This window comes from Pelecanus crispus, chromosome 10, assembly GCF_030463565.1.
Source record: "Pelecanus crispus isolate bPelCri1 chromosome 10, bPelCri1.pri, whole genome shotgun sequence".
NCBI classification, from domain to species: domain Eukaryota; kingdom Metazoa; phylum Chordata; class Aves; order Pelecaniformes; family Pelecanidae; genus Pelecanus; species Pelecanus crispus.
In genome coordinates this window covers 12,283,488-12,292,408 of record NC_134652.1, presented here as the reverse complement: position 1 = coordinate 12,292,408, position 8,921 = coordinate 12,283,488, and positions in this window count along the sequence as shown.

Below are 8,921 nucleotides of genomic sequence, written 5' to 3'. Positions count from 1 at the left end.
CCTGCCTGAGTGCTTTGTGGGATGACTTTGAAGATTGCAAGTTCATCTAGAATGTGTGAATCTGTGCAATTTATTTACGTGCAAATATTAGCACAGAAATGGATGTAAACAATTCTTTTAACCAGATATTGGATTGGTTGAGTGTATTGTGAGGAGAAGTGGGGAATTTGACCTCCCTTTCTCTTCTAAACTCTCTTCTCCCCCTGCCAGTGAATCCCCTTGGTTGGGCCAGGCAGCTGGGACCCCAAATACTGGCATCTGTAATTCACTTCGCCCCAGAAAAAGAGTCAATTCCATTACACAAACCAATCCCATGAAGATGTTGTGAGACCCTTTTAAGGATTTAAAATTCCCCAAAATCCTAAAATGAAAGGGATTTTGAAAACACAAATGGAGAAAACATTTTTTCCCCCAAGTGCCATTGAACTGAGTGATTTAAACGTAAAGCAGATCAGTCAGGCAGGAAATTTTCATTCTGAATTTGTTTGTGGAGCAATCGTTAAGTGCTTTGGTTTTTTAAGCACTGTGTTTTCTGAAGAAACAATGAACCATTTCTTTAAAGGTGCAGGTGAAATCTGTTACAATAGCCTCCTGATGAGCCTTTAGTGAAACCATTTAATTGCATAGCAGTTAAGAATGGTTGGGGCTGGGGAGATTTTCCTGTTAAGAAAGGAAAGTAATTCATCCATTGTCCTGGTTTCAGGTGGGATAGAGTTAATTTTCTTCCTAGTAGCAGGCATAGTGCTGTGTTTTGGATTTAGCAGGAGAAGAATGTTGATAACACACTGATGTTTTTAGTTGTTGCTAAGTACTGCTTATGCTGGTCAAGGACTTTTCAGCTTCCCATGCTCTGCCAGGTGCACAAGAAACTGGGAGGGGGCGCAGCCAGAATAGTTGATCCAAACTGACCAAAGGGCTATTCCATACCATATGACGTCATGCTCAGTATACAAACTGGGGGGGGTTGGCCAGGGAGCAGCGATCGCTGCTCGGGAACTGTCTGGGTATCGGTCGGCAGGTGGTGAGCAATTGCATTGTGCATCACTTGCTTTGTATATTGTTATTACTATTATTATTATATTATTATTATTATTATTATTTTACTTTATTTTATTTCAATTATTAAACTGTTCTTATCTCAACCCAGGAGTGTTTTTCATTCTTACTCCTCCAGTTCTCTCCCCCATCCCATCGGGGCAGGGGGAGTGAGCGAGCGGCTGCGTGGTGCTTAGTTGCCGGCTGGGGCTAAACCACGACAGATCCTTTTTGGTGCCCAACGTGGGGCACGAAGGGTTTGAGATAGTAACAGATTAACCAGAGTGTATTAAGGAGTCTGATAACAGTTGCCGGTCAAGATATTAGTTCATCTGATCTGCACCATGTTCTTTTTTTTGTAGCACACGTTAAAGCTTGTTGTCAGTTTGTGCAGTGTGCTATGCTCTGCGGTGATTCATGATCTTTTGCTTGGGAGGCTCCTTATCAAAACGCTGACCTTGAGCATTCTTTGGTATTTGGGTTTCATACAGAAGTCATTACTGTACTTCGGGTACTACCTCATGGAGAGAGTTAGCAATTATACTTCTTACTCTGAGAGGCTTGTTGTGGAGGAAATACAGAATGGCATCTTTGCTACCTTCTTCTATGATGTTTCCTCCTTCATTACAACAACTTTTCAGTATCTTGAACACCCCTGGGCAGTTAAGATACTTCTATTGATACTTCTTGGGAATATTGTTTCAGTTTTGATAAAGGTCAGTAAGCAGTTTAAGAATATCATCCAGAGATCTACCCCAAGGCTGGGTAGTTATGAGTGGCACCGTGTGTGGGATAGTATGGGCAAGCACCTAGGACAGTGGGAGCCTCCAGTGTTTTGGAACTTCACCCCTGAACAAGTGCAGAATCCTGAAGAATTAGTAAAGTATTTGGAAAAAGTATGTTGTCGCCCTGGTAGCTCCAGAGAGACACAAACCATTGCAACATGCTGGGGACTGGCCCATGCCTATCGAGCCATGGTCAACACTAATCAGTACCCTCAAGGGAAAGAGAAGGTCTCTGGATCTGATGACAAAACAACAAGCACTGTGGCTACTCAAACCCCTGCCCCAGGCACTGCGGCTACTCCAACCACAGCCACGGGCACTGCGGCTACTCAAACCACAGCCATGGGCACTGCGGCTACTCAAACCCCAGTGACAGACACTGCGGTTAAACCAGAGAACCAACCCGCGCCGGTATCAGTTGCCCCTATACAGAAGAAAAAAATACATGAGGAAATTGGTTCGTTTAGTAAGGGATGAAGATGAACCATGGCCATCACAAGAACCAGAGGAGGAAGAACCCATAAATGAGATGGTAACCACCCGATCCCTATCCCTGAGTGAGCTGCGAGATATGCGAAAAGATTTCAGTCCTCATCCAGGCAAGCACATCATCACCTGGCTGCTCCGATGCTGGGATAATGGGGCCAGTAGCCTGGATTTAGAGGGTAGGGAAGCCAAGCAGCTGGGATCCCTTTCTACAGAAGGGGGCATTGACAAAGCAATTGGAAAAGGGGCAAAAACTCTCAGCCTCTGGAGGCGACTTCTGTCAAGCATGAAGGAAAGGTATCCCTTCAAAGAGGATGTTATATACTGCCCAGGCAAATGGACCACCATAGAGAAGGATATCCAGTACCTGAGGGAATTAGGCGTGCTGGAGGTGATTTATAGTGACCTGAATGATAAGCAGTTACCTAAAGATCCAGATGAAGTCAGGTGCACACGACCCATGTGGCAGAAGGTGGTACAGAGCGCACGAACATCGTATGCCAACTCGTTGGCAATACTGGCCTGGAAAGATGACGAGGCACTAACGGTTGATGACATGGCTAGACTACTCCGGGAATATGAAGAAAATATCTCTTCCTCTCTACGGACCTGTGTCTTGGCTGTGGAAAAACTGTCTGAAAAAATATGCCAAGAGTTCCAACAACTCAGAGAAGATCTGTCCTACTCCCCACCTGCACGGACCAGTGTCTCAGCCATTAGGCGTCAACGTCCCTATGCTCAAGAGAGAGGATATAGAGGATACACACCACGGGGCACCCTGTGGTTTTACCTGCGTGATTATGGAGAGGACATGAGAAAGTGGGATGGAAAACCCACCTCAACCTTAGAGGCACGGGTGCGTGAGTTGCAAGGAAAAACTATTAGAAAAGGCGGTTCTCCCAGGAAAACTGCAGCTCCAGTTTCCAGTGAGCAGTTCCCCAGACAGAGTAAGAGGGCTAATTTTGTTTCCGACCTTGATCAGGGGACTTTTGATTCACATTTAGAGGAAGTGAACAACGAATACTATGACCAGTGTTAGAGGGGCACTGCCTCCAGCCAGGTGGAGGAAAGGGACAACCGGGTTTACTGGACTGCGTGGATTCGATGGCCTGGAACATGAGACCCACAGGAGTATGAGGCTCTAGTGGACACCGGTGCACAGTGTACCCTAATGCCATCAAACTATAGAGGGGCAGAATCCATTTGTATTTCTGGAGTGACAGGGGGATCCCAACAGCTCACCATATTGGAGGCCGAAGTGAGCCTAACTGGGAATGAGTGGCAGAAGCACCCCATTGTGACTGGCTCAGATGCTCCGTGCATCCTTGGCATAGACTACCTCAGGAGAGGGTATTTCAAGGACCCAAAAGGGTACCGGTGGGCTTTTGGTATAGCTGCCTTGGAGACAGAGGAAATTAAACAGCTGACCACCTTGCCCCGTCTCTCAGCGGACCCTTCTATTGTGGGGTTGCTGAGGGTCGAAGAACAACAGGTGCCGATAGCTACCACAACTGTGCACAGGCGGCAATATCGCACCAACCGAGACTCCGATTCCCATCCATAACCTGATTCGTCGACTGGAGAGCCAAGGAGTGATCAGCAAGACTCGCTCACCCTTTAACAGTCCCATATGGCCAGTGCGAAAGTCTAATGGGGAGTGGAGACTAACAGTGGACTATCGTGGCCTGAACGAAGTTACACCGCCGCTGAGTGCTGCCGTGCCAGATATGCTAGAACTTCAATATGAACTGGAGTCAAAGGCAGCCAAGTGGTATGCCACAACTGATATCACTAATGCATTTTTCTCCATCCCTTTGGCAGCAGAGTGCAGGCCCCAGTTTGCTTTTACCTGGAGGGGTGTTCAGTACACCTGGAACCGACTGCCCCAGGGGTGGAAGCACAGCCCCACCATTTGCCATGGACTGACCCAGACGGCACTGGAACAGGGTGAAGCTCCAGAATATCTGCAGTATATTGATGACATCATTGTGTGGGGCAATACAACAGAAGTTTTTGAAAAGGGAAAGAATATAGTCCAAATCCTTCTGAAGGCTGTTTTTGCCATAAAACAGAGTAAGGTCAAGGGACCTGCACAGAGTAACGTCAAAGGACCTGCACAGGAGATCCAATTTTTAGGAATAAAATGGCAAGATGGATGTTGTCAGATCCCAATGGATGTGATCAACAAAATAACAGCTAAGTCCCCACCAACTAGCAAAAAGGAAACACAAGCCTTCTTAGGTGTCGTTGGTTTTTGGAGAATGCATATTCCAAATTACAGTCAGATCGTAAGCCCTCTCTATCAAGCAACCCGGAAGAAGAACAATTTCAAATGGGGCCCTGAGCAACAACAAACCTTTGAACAAATTAAACGGGAGATAGTTCACGGAGTAGCCCTTGGGCCAGTCCGGGCAGGGCAGGATATCAAAAATGTGCTCTACACCGCAGCCGGGGAGAATGGCCCTACCTGGAGCCTCTGGCAGAAAGCACCAGGGGAGACTCGAGGTCGACCCCTAGGGTTTTGGAGTCGGGGATACAGAGGATCCGAAGCCCACTATACTCCAACTGAGAAAGAGATACTGGCAGCATATGAAGGGGTTCGAGCTGCTTCAGAAGTGGTTGGTACTGAAGCACAGCTCCTGCTGGCACCCCGACTGCCAGTGCTGGGCTGCATGTTCAAAGGGAGGGTCCCCTCTACACATCATGCAACTGATGCTACATGGAGTAAGTGGGTTGCACTAATCACACAACGGGCTCGAATAGGAAACCCCAGTCGCCCAGGAATCTTGGAAGTGATCATGGACTGGCCAGAAGGAAAAAACCTTAGAATACCACTAAAGGAGGAGGTGACACGTGCTGAAGAAGCCCCACTGTATAATAAATTGCCAGAAAATGAAAAGCAATATGCCCTGTTCACTGATGGGTCCTGTCGTCTTGTGGGAAAGCATCGGAGGTGGAAAGCTGCTGTATGGAGTCCTATACGACAAGTTGCAGAAACTGCTGAAGGAGAAGGGGAGTCGAGTCAGTTTGCAGAGGTGAAAGCCATTCAGCTGGCTTTAGATATTGCTGAATGAGAAAAGTGGCCAGTCCTTTATCTCTATACTGACTCATGGATGGTGGCAAATGCCCTGTGGGGGTAGTTGCAGCAATGGAAGCAGAGCAACTGGCAGCGCAGAGGCAAACCCATCTGGGCTGCCGCATTGTGGCAAGATATTGCTGCCCGGGTAGAGAACCTGGTTGTAAAAGTACGTCACGTAGATGCTCATGTACCCAAGAGTCAGGCCACTGAAGAACATCAACAACCAGCAGGTGGATCAGGCTGCTAAGATTGAAGTGGCTCAGGTGGATTTGGACTGGCAACATAAGGGTGAATTATTTATAGCTCGGTGGGCCCATGATGCCTCAGGCCATCAAGGAAGGGATGCAACATATAGATGGGCTCGTGATCGAGGGGTGGACTTAACTATGGACAGTATTGCACAGGTTATTCATGAGTGTGAAACATGCGCTGCAATCAAGCAAGCCAAGCGGTTCCAGCCCCTCGGGTATAGTGAACAATGGCCGAAATATAAGTATGGGGAGGCCTGGCAGATTGATTATATCACACTCCCACAAACGTGCCAAGTCAAGTGCTATGTGCTCACCATGGTGGAAGCAACCACCGGATGGCTGGAAACATATCCCATGCCCCATGCCACCGCCCGGAACACCATCCTGGGCCTTGAAAAGCAAGTCCTGTGGCGACATGGCACCCCAGAAAGAATTGAGTCAGACAATGGGACTCATTTCCAAAACAACCTCATAGACACCTAGGCCAAGGAGCATGGCATTGAGTGGGTATATCACATCCCTTACCATGCACCAGCCTCCAAGAAAATTGAGCAATACAATGGACTGTTAAAGACTACCCTGAGAGCAATGGGTGGTGGGACATTCAAACATTGGGATACGCATTTAGCAAAAGCCACCTGGTTAGTCAACACCATGGGATCTGCCAATCGAGCTGGCCCTGCCCAATCAAAACTTCTATGTACTGTAGAAGGAGATAAAGTCCCTGTAGTACACATAAAAAATATGCTGGGGAAGACAGTCTGGGTTACTTCCCCCTCTGGCAAAGGCAAACCTGTTTGTGGGATTGCTTTTGCTCAAGGACCTGGGTGCACTTGGTGGGTGATGCGAAAGGATGGGGAAGCCCAATGTGTACCTCAAGGGGATTTGTTTTTGGGTGAAAATAACCAATGAACTGAATTGTATGATATTAATTGCTTTATAATACTGTATGTTATCTCTTAACTGTATGTTATCTCTTAACTGCATGTTAATATAATAATATAGTATAATGTTAATATAATAATATAGTAGATTAATGTTAAGTCTATAATACTGTATATTATGGTTGCTATATGCCACATCAATCATATTACAGTAAGAATGGCCCAGCTTAATGAAAATGAACTTTGATGAAACCGTGTTGGAATGAGGACTGGCTTCAGCATGCAACAGTCCAACACTGCACACCACCTCTCCCGCTCTGAAAGACTGTGATGACAGATGGAACCCTAAGTCATGGGCTAAATGAACTCAATGGACATTTTAGAGGCATGGCCCATAGACGAAGGGAATGATAACTGTATATATATATCAAGATAGGGAAAGTGGTAGTGATTAATTAGAACACATTGGAAAGGGGAGGGCCTGTGCATGGTATAGAATAAGGGGTGGATACTGTCCTGGTTTCAGCTGGGATAGAGTTAATTTTCTTCCTAGTAGCAGGCATAGTCCTGTGTTTTGGATTTAGTAGGAGAAGAATGTTGATAACATGCTGATGTTTTTAGTTGTTGCTAAGTACTGCTTATGCTAGTCAAGGACTTTTCAGCTTCCCATGCTCTGCCAGGTGCACAAGAAACTGGGAGGGGGCACAGCCAGAATAGTTGATCCAAACTGACCAAAGGGCTATTCCATGCCATGTGACGTCATGCTCAGTATATAAACTGGAGGGGGTTGGCCAGGGAGCAGTGATCGCTGCTCGGGAACTGTCTGGGTATCGGTCGGCAGGTGGTGAGCAATTGCATTGTGCATCACTTGCTTTGTATATTGTTATTATTATTATCATTATTATATTGTTATTATTATCATTATTATTTTACTTTCTTTCAATTATGAAACTGTTCTTATCTGAACCCAGGAGTTTTTGTCACTCTTACTCCTCCGATTCTCTCCCCCATCCCATCGGGGCAGGGGGAGTGAGCAAGCGGCTGCGTGGTGCTGAGTTGCTGGCTGGGGCTAAACCACGACATCCATCTGTTATTCTAGCAGAGGCAGGAACTAGCCCATTCTGTTTAAATCTAATTTTTATTAGTGTTAAGAGGATCAGTACAGGAGTTCTGTCATGTGTGTAGAAATGTTGGCTACAGCTGCATTTTTGAAGAGTACCGTCAAAATTGAAAATTATGTTTTCTCTGAGACATCGTGCCTCTACTGTTGTCACAATAACACCTGAAATTACTGTGACTGAAAAAGATTAGAAAAAAAATTAATGTTTCTCTTCCTTCATTTTGCTTATTTTGTGTGTTTGACAGCCCCTTTGGGGAGCTGGCTCCCGGGGAGATAAAGGAGAGGGTACAGACTCGAGCTGATTTTGCTGTTTTCCTAGGACTCTTTTGCACCATTCCTGCTCGTCAGCTCACCCTGGGCACGCACCTGGCTTCGCCCAGGCTTTTGGCGGCGGATGCAGAGCGGCCCTGTCCACCGCGACTTCATGTCGCCTCGCGGGAGGGACCAGAGTCGGCACAGTGGGAACAAAGAGCAGAGCCAGATGTAAATAAGCTAAAAATTGGGGAAGGGACTGCAATCCACGCCTCACGGCCCCCCGCTCCCAGCCCTGCGCAGCCACTGGAGCAGGCCGGGAGCCTCCGGCCTGGCGGGATGGCTGGGCGAGGGGGCACGCTGGGGCCCAGCCGCAGGCCCTAACGCTGCTAATTCCTGTTTTGTTTTGGGTTTTTTTTTAACTCTGGGTGAGCACTGTTACTGCCCCTCTCCCCGGGAGAGGACCGGGCACGGCGCACGGCGCCCTCCCCCGGGGGTCCAACCTCCGCCGTGCCCCGGCGCGGCAGCGCCCCCTGCAGGCGCGCGGCGCCGCGCCCCCTCCCGCCCCGCCGGTTTCCCCCGCTCGGCTCACACTTGCCTTTGGCGCCCAACCCGCCCCTCAGGGGGAGAAACCACTTTTCCCAACTCCCCGGGGGGACCCCTACAGCGAGGGGAGGCAGCGTCACCCGCCTTCTCCGCTCCGGAGCACCTTCAGAAAGGCCAGTGAGGCCCTTGAGAAGCTGAAAGAAAGGGGAATCCCTACGTCCCTTGCGGTGTCCCTTCTCCGGCGGAGCAGGGGCACGTTCTCTGCTCTGCACCTCCCCCTCTACCCGGTGCTGAATGGTTCGCGCCGGGTCGGGATGGGGGAGGCTCCGCCGCCATTTTGTTTGCGTGAGGGGTGAGCGGGGCGCTCTGCTGGGGTGGCTGAAGGGGCGGGAGGAGGCGGTGGCGGAGACCCGGGGGTCGCGCCGAGCACTCGTGCTGGGAAGAGACGGTGAGGGCGGGCTGAGCACCGGGGCGGGCGCCTCC